The sequence below is a fragment of the Xenopus tropicalis genome, chromosome 4 (assembly GCF_000004195.4).
Source record: "Xenopus tropicalis strain Nigerian chromosome 4, UCB_Xtro_10.0, whole genome shotgun sequence".
Classification (NCBI taxonomy): Eukaryota; Metazoa; Chordata; class Amphibia; order Anura; family Pipidae; genus Xenopus; species Xenopus tropicalis.
The window spans coordinates 70,999,592-71,015,039 of record NC_030680.2 but is presented as its reverse complement, the minus strand read 5'-3'; the positions used below and the strand labels follow the sequence as shown (position 1 = coordinate 71,015,039).

At 37.8% G+C, this 15,448-nt stretch overlaps 1 protein-coding gene across 5 annotated transcripts in view; it reads left to right on the top strand.

Annotated features, from left to right (window-relative positions):
* The first annotated feature begins 6,663 nt into the window (after positions 1–6,663).
* Positions 6,664–15,448, top strand: part of znf536 (zinc finger protein 536) — a 242,912-nt gene continuing 234,127 nt past the window's right edge. For 2 of the 5 annotated variants that reach the window (XM_031900816.1, XM_012962268.3), the window contains exon 1: positions 7,313–7,654. The gene's annotated coding sequence lies outside the window, so the exon portion shown is untranslated. Of the gene's footprint in view, positions 6,833–7,312; positions 7,655–15,448 lie in introns of those variants that run through there. The other 3 variants (XM_031900814.1, XM_002934386.5, XM_031900813.1) reach the window with 2 other exon arrangements.

Below are 15,448 nucleotides of genomic sequence, written 5' to 3'. Positions count from 1 at the left end.
GATGATTAACATACAGGTAAGATGATTAACATACAGGTAATAGCTAAGCAGTAATTATTTTTGTAGCAGGGCAACTAGTGCTAAAGCCAATTCTCGCATCTCTGGGGATTATTGTTGCCTCTGACTTATCAACTGTATGTTTTCAAAAGTATCTTTAAATTGTATCCTTTCATTATTAATTCCATAAAAATAGTATTTAGGGTTTACACTGTAGTGGTAAGTTGCAGTTGCTACAGGTATCAAGAATGTTTGTCTGGACAAAGCTGCTGTTTAATCCAAGAATTTGTTTTTGGGTCAATCTTTCCAGAAATGGGCCCCCCTCCAGCCAGGAAGAACAAGTAGATCTTTACTCTTTCGTTTATTCTGATTCCAATGCTTACTTGACACAAAGTGCAAAATCTGTATTAGTGTGCATTCTACAGAATGTTTTAGGAGTATTGGAAGTCCCATAATGTATCCTAATACATGTATACAATCTTTTAACACAAGAGAAGTAGTCTATTACAAACCTAAGAAATTATTTATTATTAATAGGAGCTCACATTTGTAGCTGTACAGCCTGTGATTTCATACAATTTTCTAGATGATATAAGTCCAAATAAATTTAGAAACTTTAGCTGAAGAGAACAGTAACATCTCCTAATGCACAACATGCACAACAATTTTAATAAAACCTCACGTTTAAAATGTTTATAAGTAAGTTAGAATCTTGTGTTAATAAAGATATAAAATATGTCTCTGTATATATAGTACATTTATATCTATATATACACTTATCTATATATAGATACATATATATTTAGGGGCTGATTTACTAACCCACGAATCCGACCCGAATTGGAAAAGTTCCGACTAGAAAACGAACATTTTGCGACTTTTTCGTATGTTTTGCGATTTTTTCGGATTCTGTACGAATTTTTCGTTACCAATACGATTTTTGCGTAAAAACGCGAGTTTTTCGTATCCATTACGAAAGTTGCGTAAAAAGTTGCGCATTTTTCGTAGCGTTAAAACTTACGCGAAAAATGCGCAACTTTTCGCGTAAGTTTTAACGCTACGAAAAATGCGCAACTTTTTACGCAACTTTCGTAATGGATAGGAAAACTCGCGTTTTTACGCAAAAATCGTATTGGTAACGAAAAATTCGTAAAGAATCCGAAAAAATCGCAAAACATACGAAAAAATCGCAAAATACCGATCATTACGAAAAAAACGCAATCGGACTCCATTCGACCCGTTCGTGGGTAAGTAAATCAGCCCCATAGTGTTTGTATTTAGCTATAATCAAAAAATAATTATTTCTTTTGGAGAGAGTTTGATTTAGGAAGCCATGCCTAGATGAGCTACACTGATTATGGAAGATTTCACAGCCCAGTGATGGATGAATATACAAAGTCCAAGCACTAAGTATATGGGAACATTCTTTATCTCAACATGGAGTATGGCAAAGAGCCAATAAGTATTGTGAATCCAGAGGGTAGTACCATATGGCCTAGCACCCTGGACATTAAAGACAAAGGCTAGTATTCCTTCAGGAATTCCTCTTTCTTACTCAAATGAGCAATACAAATACATAAAATATAACTGCAGCCTAAATATTCATTCCACTACTGCAAATAATATTACTAAAAATGCAAAGATGAAATTAAACCCCAATTTTCAAGAATAATCTGCAACAGCAGATACAAAGAGCTTGTTGAAATACACAAGATCCAGCAGGAAATATCTTAAAGAGTTACAAAGATGTGGTTATAAAATATAAAGGTTACAGTGACAAGTAACATAGCATGATTCTGAATGTGGTCAAGGAAAATGGTGCTAACAAGCAATGCACTCTTAGCAGTGCCAGACAATTGCCATGGTCAATACGTTGTCTTAACAACTGAGGCCACGGTCATGGAACGGTCACAAAAAGGTTGGCTAATGCTTATAGCAGCTGCACTGACCTTGACCATATGCTTAGAGTAAAAAGTCTGCATTAAAAACAGTCCCTTTCAATAGGTTGAAACCCCAAAAATAAAATATTGCCAAATTTAAAAAAAAACTGTAATTCTAAGCAACTTTCCAATACATGTTCATAAAGTATTTTCAGTGTTTTTAAAGTTATTTGTAAATGTAACTTCAGCTTAAATAACATTCTTCTGCCCTCTTCTGAACTGCTGGTTTTGTCTCTTGCATTCTTCTTTACAGGCCTGTTAATCAACTGGGTCCTGCTACTTTTTTTTAAAAGTCAGAACCACTAGGGCTGAGAACAGAAAGGTACAGAGAGATTTTGAGTATTATAATCAGAGCATTGTAATTAATGTATACTGGAAAGTTACTTATAGCTAATCAATAACTGTAATGCAACTACTAATGCTTACAATTTATTTTATTAGGCAAAATGTTATTTTTGGGCATGCAGCCCCTTTAATTTTCCAAAATGAATAAATTAGTGCTGCTCTTATGAAATACCAGGCCATTCCACTAGGCCTGGCTACAAATCCCAGTCTTTTTTTTATTTTTGTTTTTCTGGTGTAAAAACAAATATGTAGAATTTACTTATAGTATTATACAAAACTGGAGTCCACTGGGTTTCTTATGGAGAAATTCCCCACAGCACAATGGCTATTTTAACCTTGACAGGGTTAATTTCATTATTATCTTTTCAAGCTGTTATATGAAATACTGTAGAGACGCAACTTTTAACATACTGGTGTGTGAAAAGCATGATACAGTTTTTTTATCACACGCAATTTTTATATGCTGTCTCACTGTTGTTTATGCGAAAGAAAAAAAATAAAATCCCTTGGGTGCTGTAAGAGCTCCAAATAACGTAATGCATTAGAAACTGCTGAAGATTCTATGGTACCCATGGTACTAAAATGGGCAGGAATGCTACTATTAAATCTGGCTATTATTAAAGAGACAGTAAGTCTAAAATAAAAGAGAGTGCAACAACATTAACAAATGTATTATATTAAACTTTCTGTACCATTAGTGAGAGTGCAATTATTAAGTGCTTTGTTTCAATGCAGCTAGAGGAAGTGCTTTCCCTTTGCAACCACCATTTCCTAGTATGTATTGCAGATCCTCCCTATGGTAAGTTATAGCAGGACTTTAGGGTCAAAGAAATTTGCGTCCCTTAACTTCCTAAATGGTAGCTCATGCAGGAATGCTTTACACTTACAGTTGGGACTACTTAAATGAACAACAGAGGCTGTCAAATACAATTGATTTCTATGGTGTATGATTAAAAACCTGAAAAACTGATGACCAAAAACTACTATCCAGTGAGTAGACCAGGTTTAAGGAATGGATCTTTGTGTGTCTGGACACCTTGCGTTCATACACCTAACTTTCATGAACTTCTTAAAAGGGTTGTTCATCTTTAAATTAACTTTTTATACTGTATGTTGTAGAGAGCACTATTCTGAAATAATTTGCAAGTGGTCTTCATTTTTTCATTTTTTATTATTTAAATTATACAAATGATCAAATTATACTAGCAACTAGACCGATCTTCCCTCAAAACTTAGGGGTCTTGCACATACATAGAAATTCTGAGGCCAGTGGACACTATAAATTTTGTAATTCTTCTGACCTAAAAATATATACATTAATACCAGTGTCGGCATGGCATAAGCCAGTGGTTGTTGGTCAGCACATGAGCAAAATAGGACTGCTGTATTTAGCAGGTGGTACAGCAAGCCTATATATGAAAGTAAAATAGCACCAAAGTTATGTTGGTGCTTGGTTCCCATTACATTAAGTATAAACAACTAAATTCTAGCTGCATACATATTAAGAAAAACAAGAAAAATTTTATTGAATTCAGTTTTTTAAATGGTATATTTAAGTTGTGTGCACCAAAAACATTGCAGATACTGGGTGCACTTCAGCATGTAACGGTTTATTAACTAACATATGTGCTAAATTGCACCATTGCATTTCCAGTAGCAGTTAATTAGCAGGTTGCTTTGAACAGTCTTTTTCAAGTTAGAAAAGAAAAGATCTGATTGGTTGCTATGGGTAACTGCAATGGTGCAATTTAGCACCTATGTTCATAAATTAGCCCCAAGACCTAGATAAAGAGTTTGTCATACCATGGAGGTTTTACTTTGACTGGTTCAACTAAAACATTTAACACATTAAAGTGATACTAACACTAAAAAACTACTCTTCAAAATATGAATGTACATTAAAAGTTCCCTATAGGTCATGCTGATCCATTTTCACTGATAGTGCTGCTTTTGTAAGTAATTGTTATTTGAAGTTCCTAAACCTGACTGTTTTTCCAACCTGATTGTCCCTTCTCTGTCAGTTATAGTTTCTAATGCTAACGGACTACTGCTGCACAAATATGGCAGCCCCCTCATAGAGGAACATGGGGTCAATATTAGATGCATCAAACAAATACTTTTATGGCAAAAATATAAATAGTAGGCAAAGACAATGTTATGATAGATTGAAAAAAGGTGTAATTTTTGCTGTCAGTATCTCTTTAATAAAGAATGAGGTATGAAGTATGAGTGGGCATGGCCTGTTTTCAGTTTTATAACACCTGTAATATAAAGTCAAACTTCCCATTGTTGGCCCACAATTTACTAGCTCCTAGACAAACACGACCTCTTGTGCTTGCTTTCCATTTTCACTGTTAAATCTGTCTGTAAGTTTTTTCTGTGTCTGCAATGACTTGTCCACCACAACTAAAGCATCACTCTTTTTATTTATTTGCTACTTCAGGAGGAAAAGTACAAATGGTGTTGAATTCAGATATACAAGCTATCCGTGTATGAAAATGAGATCAGCAATGGTTTTATTGCAGCAATTGCTTCAGTATATAAAGTAATCTGCCTGACTCTAACTCTCTCTGTACTGAACCCTGGAGAATAGACTGCTGTAACATTTAATGATAATTGGTGAATCCTCCACTAAAATGATTGTGGCATGTTTAGGCTGCTGACAGTGGGGTTAAAATTCAAAATACATCTCAGCTATTATCCCCTATAAAAAGTGCCTTTTTAAAACCCATATGGCGACTTCCTTTGACCTGCATTCCCATCCCTAGCTCTTTGTCACTGCTGTCACTTATAAAGAATCACTTGACTTACAAAAAAAAAAAAAATTCAAAAGGAGACAGAATATAATCAGTCGATCCCAGAAGAATCGAAAGAAAGAACACCCTACCGCTCTGGTTATCATTCCCATAGTGATACTTATATTATTGATGTGATTGCTATGCTAATTTGGAAAGGGGAAAAACATGTATTTTGAATGTGTTCAATAGGAATTTCATACACATCAAACTTGAAAATGGAGAAAGAATCCCAGAACTTTTTTTTTTCTTGCATGGGAGCCAATTCTTCCCCTTTATTTTAAGGTCACTTTGATAAAGCTGTGTCCATAAACTTTCTTAGTCTACAGACAAAGAGACTTAAGGTTTATATAGAACAGAATATATCAGCAAATCTTTAAAAGTTTTGAAAGCTTTTGCTTGTAACTAAATTTATCAAACCAGTATTTGTAAAAATGTAACCAGGCGATTAAAATCCAAACTACAGAAACACAGTATATAATGACAGACATAAAGGGAAACAAAAACATTCAGATCCTATACTTTAAATCTCTACAAACTAAAATGAAATCAACTTTCTTTTTATATCCTTGGACATTTTTTTCTAGAACCTATTTGTAGCCTGATTTTATGCATTGTTGAAGTAAACAGATTTAAAATGTATCCCAGGCATCTTAAGGGAACTCATTTCCGTCAAGACGAAACTAGTCTTACCTGAATCAATGTTTTAAGAGTCCCTGTGGTTTGGCATTTTGAATAATCAATCTGTCTCCATCTCTTCTTAATCATGCACATCACAGGCTGCCCCCCCTACACACACACACATACATACAACCCCTTGTTTGTCAACCCTTTGGATTCTGGCTTTTTGTTATTAACATGACTGTAATGTCACATTCAATGCTTTTGTCCCCCTGAAACAAGCATCTCATTGGTGTATCTTGATACTTTTTTTATTACTAAATCTCTTTTTCCCATAATTACTTCACAATCATTATATAATCCCATAACAAAGGCTCTATTGAAGGACCCAGCTTTTGTAAACTATGGGACACAGAATCCATAATTGCATTTTTCCAGCACCCCCCCTTCCTTTCTTTAGCAATACCCCACTGCACCAGTCATATCTTTACCTTGTTTGTTCTGCTCACATTATTTACCAAAACCATTGCCCTCAGACCCCAATTCACTAAAGTTTTTTTTTATTATTTTTATTATTTTTTAACTTATAGGTTTGAAAATCAAACTCATTTTAATGATTATTCCAAAACCTCTAAGGCAGAGAACCACCATGACGTTTTCCCCCTGTAAGTTTAATTACCGTATGCTAATTTTCATGCCTACTACGTGATTAATTAAAATCATATTTTCATAATGGTTTGGCAGTGGTATTGTTTTCAGGATTCTTCTAAATAGTCCGTGTAAATAATGTCAGATTTTTTTTAAGGAGTGGAATGCAGACTGGCATTTAATGGGGATTAACCCTCTGCTGCCAGGAGGGTGGTGAAGGGGGTTGGCAGAGCAGCCCCTACACTCCACCCCTTGCAGAAGCGCAGGGGTTAAATGTTTGTGTGCCTGCGATTGGCACCATAACTGCCTTATTTACATTAAATACGCCACAAGGTTACAGTGCAGATCAGCGTCATTTGATCGCTGATTACTTGTGTTGGACGCAGGAGCTGGGACCTTCTCCCTGTACGCACAAAGGGACCTCAGAGAGAGAGAGAGAGGAGTTTCTCAGATAACAGCCACACTTGCAATAGTTTCCAGAAACAGGTAAGGGCACCGAATGTGTGTGTTTGTGCCACCCCCCTGCCTCCAGCCAAGCTGTCAGGCATCTTTGATCGCCCCACAGACTGGAAATCGAGGATGCTCATGTGGGATTCCCAACCTGAAACCCTCCAGCTGTTGCTGAACTACAACTTCCACACCCCACCCCTCCCAAAACACACACCCTCAGCAGCTTTCGGCTGCCGAGGAGTGTTGAGAATTGTAGTTGAAGAACAGCTGAAGGTCTGCTGGTTGGGCTAATAGAGATAGCGATGTGTTTAATAAGTATATAAGCCAAGGTCAAGGAAGATAGGGCTTGGTATAAAATGAATGATCACAGAGCGTTTCTTTGCAGGTTATTATATCAAGGGTTCGGCTTGTGGCTCATCAAAGCTAAATGCCGCAAGAGCTATCTAGTTGCTGTGAATTATGCCAAGACGACAATGGAGAGGCTTTTTTTTTTTTTTTTTTTTTTTAATGGTACAATGCATTTCACCTACCAGATAGGGGGAGTCCGAGCTGAGGGATGGGAATGTCTTGTGATCTCTATCAATGAAGCGGGCTCATTCTGCCAGCAAGGACGCACTCTCAGCCAGTAGCCCGCGCCCGGGAGGTACTGGGGACACTTGGGACAAGTGGGACCCCCCGCCTGCACTTTTCCCCTCTTCTCACCCCCCCTCCTCCTTTTCTCCTCCTACCCAAAAGCGAAACAGAACATGATCAAGTCAATCATATGGACATGCCTCATTATTCATTGAACACAATCTTTTTCCAAGGCTCCTTCACATGCAGCACTCCGTGCGAGGATCTGTGCTAGAACCTTGCAAGGTAAGAAACAAGACAAAAGGAAGGGGCCATGGGGTGATTATCTGAAGGGGGGTGTACTGTTTTGGCGGAGGGTGCATTTCTTGCCCGGTTTGGGGACCCAGGATCCAAGTCCCGTTTGTTTGAGGGTAGTGAGCATTCATTGTGATTTGTTGATTTGGGGGCTTTTGGGGGTTTTGCATGTTTGTTTATGAGCGTGGGTATGGGGCCTGGCTTTGCAGTTTGATTAAAGAGAAAATAAAGAGTCTAATTAAATCTCCCTGGCAGTGACGTTGGCAGAAGGGCTGTCAGGGGAAGCAGATAATGAGAGGAGCCGGAGCCATTGAACGGCGCTCTTACAATTTAGCCTGGAGAAATCAGGCGATTCCTGGAGATGGGTCTGTGGGTGCCTGGGGCTTTCCCCGATCCCGAGAACCGTTACTTTCTTTTCCTGCTTCGCATCAACTTCCTATGGGAGGGAAAGTTTCTCTCGTGTAGCGGCATAGTGCAAGGGCTTCGTTGCAAGGGAAAGTTTCGGAGAAGTGAGTGGCTGGGTCCCCTGCACGGGAGGTGCATGTGGGGAGACACCGGGACTCTGCTGCCCTTAATACACTGTCTCCAGCGTGCCCCATATGCCAAACTTAGGGAGAGATGGCAATGCCTCCGAGACCTGCCATTTTGTACTCTCATCGAGCTCCCTGCACAATGCTCGGAGCAGCCCTAGTGACATTCAGGGAGGATTTAAATGTCAGGGCAGGAGGGGGGCAGGGGGACAGGAGCACCTGCTGGCGCTTTGTGCTCACAGAACAGGTTACTTACTGGGAGGTGAGAGAAGAGCTAACTGCTGGATTAACAAGGGCTGGTGGGTTGTTACTCCCCATTAACCCAGAAATCAGTCAGTCGTATCCCTGGTACTGCTGATGAACTACACATCCTGACACAACTGCGGGAGGGGGAGAGGGTGTACAGAGTTGTAGTTTAAAAGCAGTCTAAAAGTCGGACAATTCAAGTAGGCTACTTATACAGGGTGACCTGTGGAGTTTACTTACCTTCAGCCATTGCTAAAGACCTGCTTGCCTGTAACTGTTATCCCTGTAGGGTGAGCGGCAGATAATATAGAGGTCCATTGAGAGGTTCTGTACCAGCTGTGGGATGTCAACCCTGACCGATGTACTAACAAAATTCTACCGATCCCTTGTTTGTCTTGGAAGAGTGTTTGCTGCCCGATCACTCTGGCTGCTGTGAGTGCCAGAAGGTCTGTTATGGTGGCCCCGGCGAATGACTGAATTATGGCATATCTCTTGATCCTCCTTTGCAGTGCTCATACTCAATCTTTGCAAAAGTTAGATCTCATGTTTTGATGGCAGTTCGTGTCCTGGGAGGATGATTTTTGTTGCTATACAACTGTATTGGAACAGGTACCGTGATGTGTCACTTAGAGCATTTTGTGGCTAGGGGGCATCATATAAAGAGCTGAGATGCTGTCCCTAAACCAAGTTGAAGTACAGTGATGCCATACTACCTAAACAGAGGCGTGGTGCATCTTTTAGATGTGGGATAAGGGCGTCGAGGGCACCCTTTCTGCCATGCACTTATCAAGTGTGCCAACACCGGGCACGGTCAGCAGTCGAGTATTGCACTGGTGATTGCAGTGGTATTAGATGGATATGGTATAAAACGATATTTATATAGCGACCCAGTGCGTGAAATCGCTTTTCCCTGAATTTAAATCGTGGGGATTCGGAATCTCTTGCATGAAATCAGTCGCTGATGTGTGATTAGCACTCATTAGAGAGGGAGGAGGCGCTCACGGCGATACCCCTTCTTAGTACATTGTATTCGCACCCTGAAATGAGGACTTGTTTTGCCATAAATAATGAGGGGAACCAGGAAATTACCATTTGTACCAGAGACTCTATGTGCATTTGTACAAAATACAATGTATCGACTTTCTTCCCCTATCTCTTCCATACAAGGCTCCTAAATACAATGTATCAACAGAGGGGAAACAGCACCTAGTTACACTTGTTTCCACTGGTGGGGAATCAGATAGAAGTTGTCCCATTCAATTCAGGTTTTCTGCCCAACCAAATTGGTGAAGGTGTCACAGAGGGGCAACTTAGTGGGGTTGGCTGAGCCATGTATTGTGCCTTGCCTGTTATTTACCACTCATGTGCTGTATCTTGTTCCCAGGCGATTCACTTCTAATTTAGTCACGTTGTTAAAGTATAATAGATTTTGTCATTGTATACACATTGCAGATCGTATACAGACGTAAGGCGGAGTTAATTTTATAAGGAGTCTCAACACTTAGTATTTTTGTTGCCCTCATACTTCAGAGCAAGCGAGTTGCAAACTCCACTCAAGTGGCTATTTTTGCCTAATTTTAACGCTGGGCTTTGATTGCATTTGCCATTTTCCAGCTGAACTACTCGGTTTGTTTGAGCTTGCTGTTGGAAGACTTAACTTCTCTATCACGCTCTGACAGCTTGAAATGCAATGGTCTCGACGAGGAGTAACTTTAGAGAGGCCATACTCTCTGAGGCAGCCTGGGAAACTGCGGGCCACACCCGGCGCGCAAAGGGTTATGTCTTATTGCTCCCAGGGGAGAGTTGGGTCTGGTGGCCGGCGAAAGTGTATGTGTGTAAACAAGGAGGGGGGCTCGCCGTGACTGAACAATAAGAGGCAGTGGAGGGGAGGAGGTGAGGAGGACAGTACCCATGGGGGCGGAGCTTTGTGGCTGTGCTGGGGAGGCTGCTGTGGGCGCCGAGTCCGCTGCTTCTGTTTTCCCGCTTTTGTGTAGTTTAGACGAGGAGCCAACAGGGGCCGTGATGGTAGTGCGCACTGTGACCCCTCACTCACACACACTTACGCACCCACGCAAGCACTGTCAGTGAAAGGATGGCTATGCTGAGAGGAAACTTTCTCAGCCAGTGTAACTGTGATGGCTTAAAATATGTCACATGTAATGGATTATTTCTCATGCCTTGCCCTGCCTGTGGCCATCCAAGCTCCTGCTGAAGCCTTAGCATACTGCAGCCAAGGCCTGCCACCCTGATGTGAGACTTGCAGTTCAGTTTTAGTTATTAGCCCTTATATTGCACATGCATTTTCTAGTTTTCTTAAACATTTAGTATTGTAGATGAATTACCTTAAACTTGATACAAACATAATTTAACTGACATACAGCAATGATTCACTGGGTAGAGCAAATTCTACACAGTAATAGTTACTGTGTAAGCAAATATCTCAGCATATGAATGCAGTTAAAGTGTTTACAAATGTCCAACTTTATTTTAATTTTTAAGAACTTGAACTTATTTTGGGTTTAGTTTGAATAGGCACTTATTTCACAAAAAACCCTTCATATTCTCTATGGCAATTTTAAGTAATAATCTGCTTTGAAGCCAGTGATATTAACTATTTCCAATCTTCTCAATCCTGTCATTTGAAGTTACATCAGTGAACACAATTGCTTCAGTTTCCACGTATCTTTAATTTCACGTCATTTCCAAATTAACACTTAGCTTGTACACAAGCGTTTGTATATTCAGGCCTCATTTTTAGCTATCGAATTGTGTTCCATTCTGGCAGATGCCGATTATATAGTACACACACATATACACACACATATCAGTTTAAGGCTCATTAAATGCTTTTCGATAACAGTTACAAATCATATTATCACTGTATATTTAATAGAGGAAAAAAAGGCAATGTTATTTTATATTTTAGAAGAGAAGAGAAAGCAATCATGTTGCCTGCAGTTTTTAAGTTTAATAATAATAGCATTTTGGTGTCATTTTTTTCACAATTTTGCCAAAACATTTTCAAGTTTAAGAACATATTTTTATAGAAGATTTTTTGGTACTGGGGAAAATGATCATCCAGAAGATTGTTTTGCTGAGCTATTTACCGCTTTGGTCACCAACATCAGAGGACAGACCTATTTGCTTCGTATAGCATTAGAAATTGATGCTGATCCAGTGAAAACTTGGGAGCTGTTCAGTTTTTTTTTATTTTAAGCTCACTGGTAATGTAATTTGACATATTTTCTTCAGACTGAAGAGCTTTTTAAATTCACTGTGACCTCGGCCCTTATTAACAAAGCTTAAATTAAACTTGTTGCCAGCTGTTACACTTTGACCTTTTTTTTCTTACTTTGATGGTTACGTTATCTGTGTCCACCATTTTTTTTTTGACTAATAAAGATACCCAGACCTTAATTAGTAAGGGATCATAAGTACCTTTGGTCTAGGTTCTCAGAATCTTCACAAACCTAGTTTTTCTCATATGGAAATTATAAAAGCAGAGGTTTCTGTCTTGCATAAAATATATTTATCTACACTTTCAGAACATTGATGCACATGTATTATCTCTGCTTTTTTATGTTTCTTTCATTATTCAATTATTGTGACTCAGTTTTAAAAATGCACCAACTGAACAACAATAAGCTACAGTAGGACTACTTGAAAAGGATGGAATTAAAACAAATGCCCTCCACTAGATCAGCATGTAATGGCCTAGTGGAAAAAAGTGCAACTGCATAGGAAGAAAGGGGGCGCAAAAGTTAAAAAGTAATCTTATAAACCATATGAACCTTTTATTTTCCATTTATAGATGTGTTATCTCATCTGCAGCCTGGTAGTGTAGTAATTGGACAGATGAGAAAATACAAGATGTCTGCTATGATACACAGAAAAACCCCTTGTCAGCAGAGAGTGTCAGCAGGCTCCTCTGGCAACAGAGGGGTTAAGATGTTCCATCAAGAAATGGAAACCTAATGGTGACATCATAACCCCTCACACTTACTGAACAGCTTGTAAGAAATCAGTGGTCAGATCTGTATTATTGCTCGTTTTTCTTGTAGTTGTAAAGACTTTCTCTTTTCTAGCTTCACACACTCATGGAAACTCTGGAAATAAGTAGGAAGTTCACAGCGATATGATGATGTCTGAATTGTTTTATGCAAGAGGAATATTTTAAACAGTGTCATAAGAATAGAAGGTAGTTGCAGACTCCATGGCATGTGGCATGAATACTATGAAAAAAACAACATTTTCATATTGCAAACTTATTACATTAAATCTTGTATTTCTCTTAAATGTATCATTATTATCGAAATAGAGTAGATAATTTGCAGAGTAAAATGTATTGCAGGCAGTGTGTAAATAAATCATTCATCATTTTTCTTATTAAATTCATCACCTTTGACACTATGACTATTGCCAAATATGTCTTGCAATTGCTACAAGATAGAAGGCATTACATTTTTCAATACAGGGGTTTAGAATACAAGTCAAGTTAGTTAAATCTTTTTGCCTCTTTGATACCACATTCTGCCAACTTTTTTAAAATACATTTTATATTGAGAATTACAGGAAAAGTGTGTCAGTGCTTGAAGATAAGATAACTATAACAGTTCTCTTTTTAATTAAAATAGATAAATAAATGTTCCTGTCAGTTTTTGCATTTTAAAGAAGCCTCTTACATTTTGTGAACTTTGAAACAAAGATATGCTTTTTCTTAATAGAAGTGATTATTTTGTATTGCCACAATGACATAGGGTCACTAGATTAATAATGCATTGTAATTTAGGGTCATTAGATTGAAATACAAGGTTATCTGGCATTAAAAGGCACCTCTGTCATTCAGTACTATCTATGTAAATGTATTAACACTTAAAATGTGAATTGTAAAGTTGTTGTGTAGTCCAGTGCAATATATTGCTATTTGTTATGATCCATTTTAGTGGCTCTCTGGTCTGTATTTGTGGACACACACAGTCATTTAAAGTGCTTGATGATCAGTTTTTAATCAAATTGGCAGATCTCTACTTGTGTCCAGCCAAACAATGTAATCCCCTGTGATCTAGTTGAAGATGAAGGTACCATACAACTTAATCTACCAATTTGTCCCTGAAAAGGACACTGATCCTTTCTCTTTTATTACTGTAAGTTGTAGAAAATCAAAGTAATGTTTTTGGTGTATCTAAAATTTTTGTTAATTGGACTTTGATAAAGTGAGGAATAGTTTTTACTAATGTCAGATGGGTAGACACTTTAATGGTTCTGCAGATCAAAGAACCTCTATTATCAATTTAATGCCAGAGTGCACGTCTTGTCTTTCCAAAGCTTCTGTTAAATTTTCTGGTGCCCAGGCAGTTACCTGGTCATGTTCTTTGTTCTTCAGTTAGTCTAGGTGAAGCTTTAATGAAGACATTTCCTTCTTTTGAATCATTTATGATGCGGTATATATAAAATCAATATTGATTGCTTGAAGCTATAATTTGCTTCGTTGCTAATAGTATTGGGTGTTTTATATATTTGTGCTAGTGCAACAACAGTGTTTCTTGGAACGTAGTCCATACACTGCAGATTGAATATAATTTCATTTAAAATTATGTTATGCCATTTATAGCCAGCAAAGGATCTGAGAAATAGCAGGGAAACATATTTAAAGCATCACACAGTGTACTTTTCTATGTATGTGCAAAATCCACAATCTCATTTAAAAAGATAACTGTCCTTAGAAAAAAGTCCATTAAATGGATGCAATCTTATTTGTTTAAAATGTGTGCTGTATCAGTGACATTATCAGTCTCCCAATATGAATCAGACATAAGGAAGAGAAGTGTCATGCTTCTTTCAGCTGCCAGATCAAAAATATGACATCCTGTGTGCCTTTACCTTAATGACCTATGAATGTACACAGACTAATATGCTTTTGCTTTTGTAAATATTGTAGCTCCCCCTCCTACAGAAAAGTTAATTATCAAGCCAGTCAATATTTTTTCTTACTAACATATTCTTTGCATTTAAGTGTTTGCCAGAGCAACAGCATATTAATCAAAGTGTTTTAGGCTAATTGTTCAGTAGGTACATTAAAAGGATATAAATGCGTACATTATTTGGGCTTTTTAGCACAAAAACAACATCTGCACATATATACAAGCGTTGTGAGCTAGTTTTCTAATAATATTGTGTGTATCTGTACAACAACAAGAACAAAACAAAAAAAGAAACAATACTGGTTAATTTACTAGATTCTTAAGGTTGGACTTTAAAAGCATGATGTGCCACACATTATCTAGAGAGTGTGCAATGTGGGGAAAATTATTATTCTTCTCTGGTGCAATACATATCTCACCTATCAAAGGTTTCCATGACAATCAACACTATTGCATACAGTAACATTTGTGATTCTGATGCAGAAATTATAATATTTTAGTGGCAAGAGCTTTAAAATAGCTGCACCAATTGGACTGGTGTTTGGAGGCTGGGTAATTTGCAAAGCTTTTTCTGTGTCTTGGCAGAATCAGCTTTATATGGATTATATGACATTTAACAAAAATAATGCATTACCTAAATTAGATACACATGCAAGTTTGTAATCTTAAATTGTAACAATTTTTTTTAAGTACAGTGAATATTTAAATGTGTAAATCTAGGTATGCAACCTATATATAACTTATATATTTCAACATTGGATTGTATATGCATCCTTAAACACAAACATGCACCCAATGTCCGAAGTTTACACAGAATTCCAAGTAGCAATGTTTTACTAATTTACTTCAAGATGAAGTTGACCCATCTAACTTGTCATCTGTAAATCTTTTAGCTTTGTTCATTTTTTGGGTCCTGTTTATGCATTTTTATCACCAGCAGACTTATAGTTTACACCCAATGCTATTATTTTAACTAATCATGTAACACAGTTACATGAGCGCAGTGCTATAGCAATATAAATCAATCTGTCCTCACTAATCATAAACTGTATTGCATTTAGTCTTTAAAGAACTGACAGCATCTAATG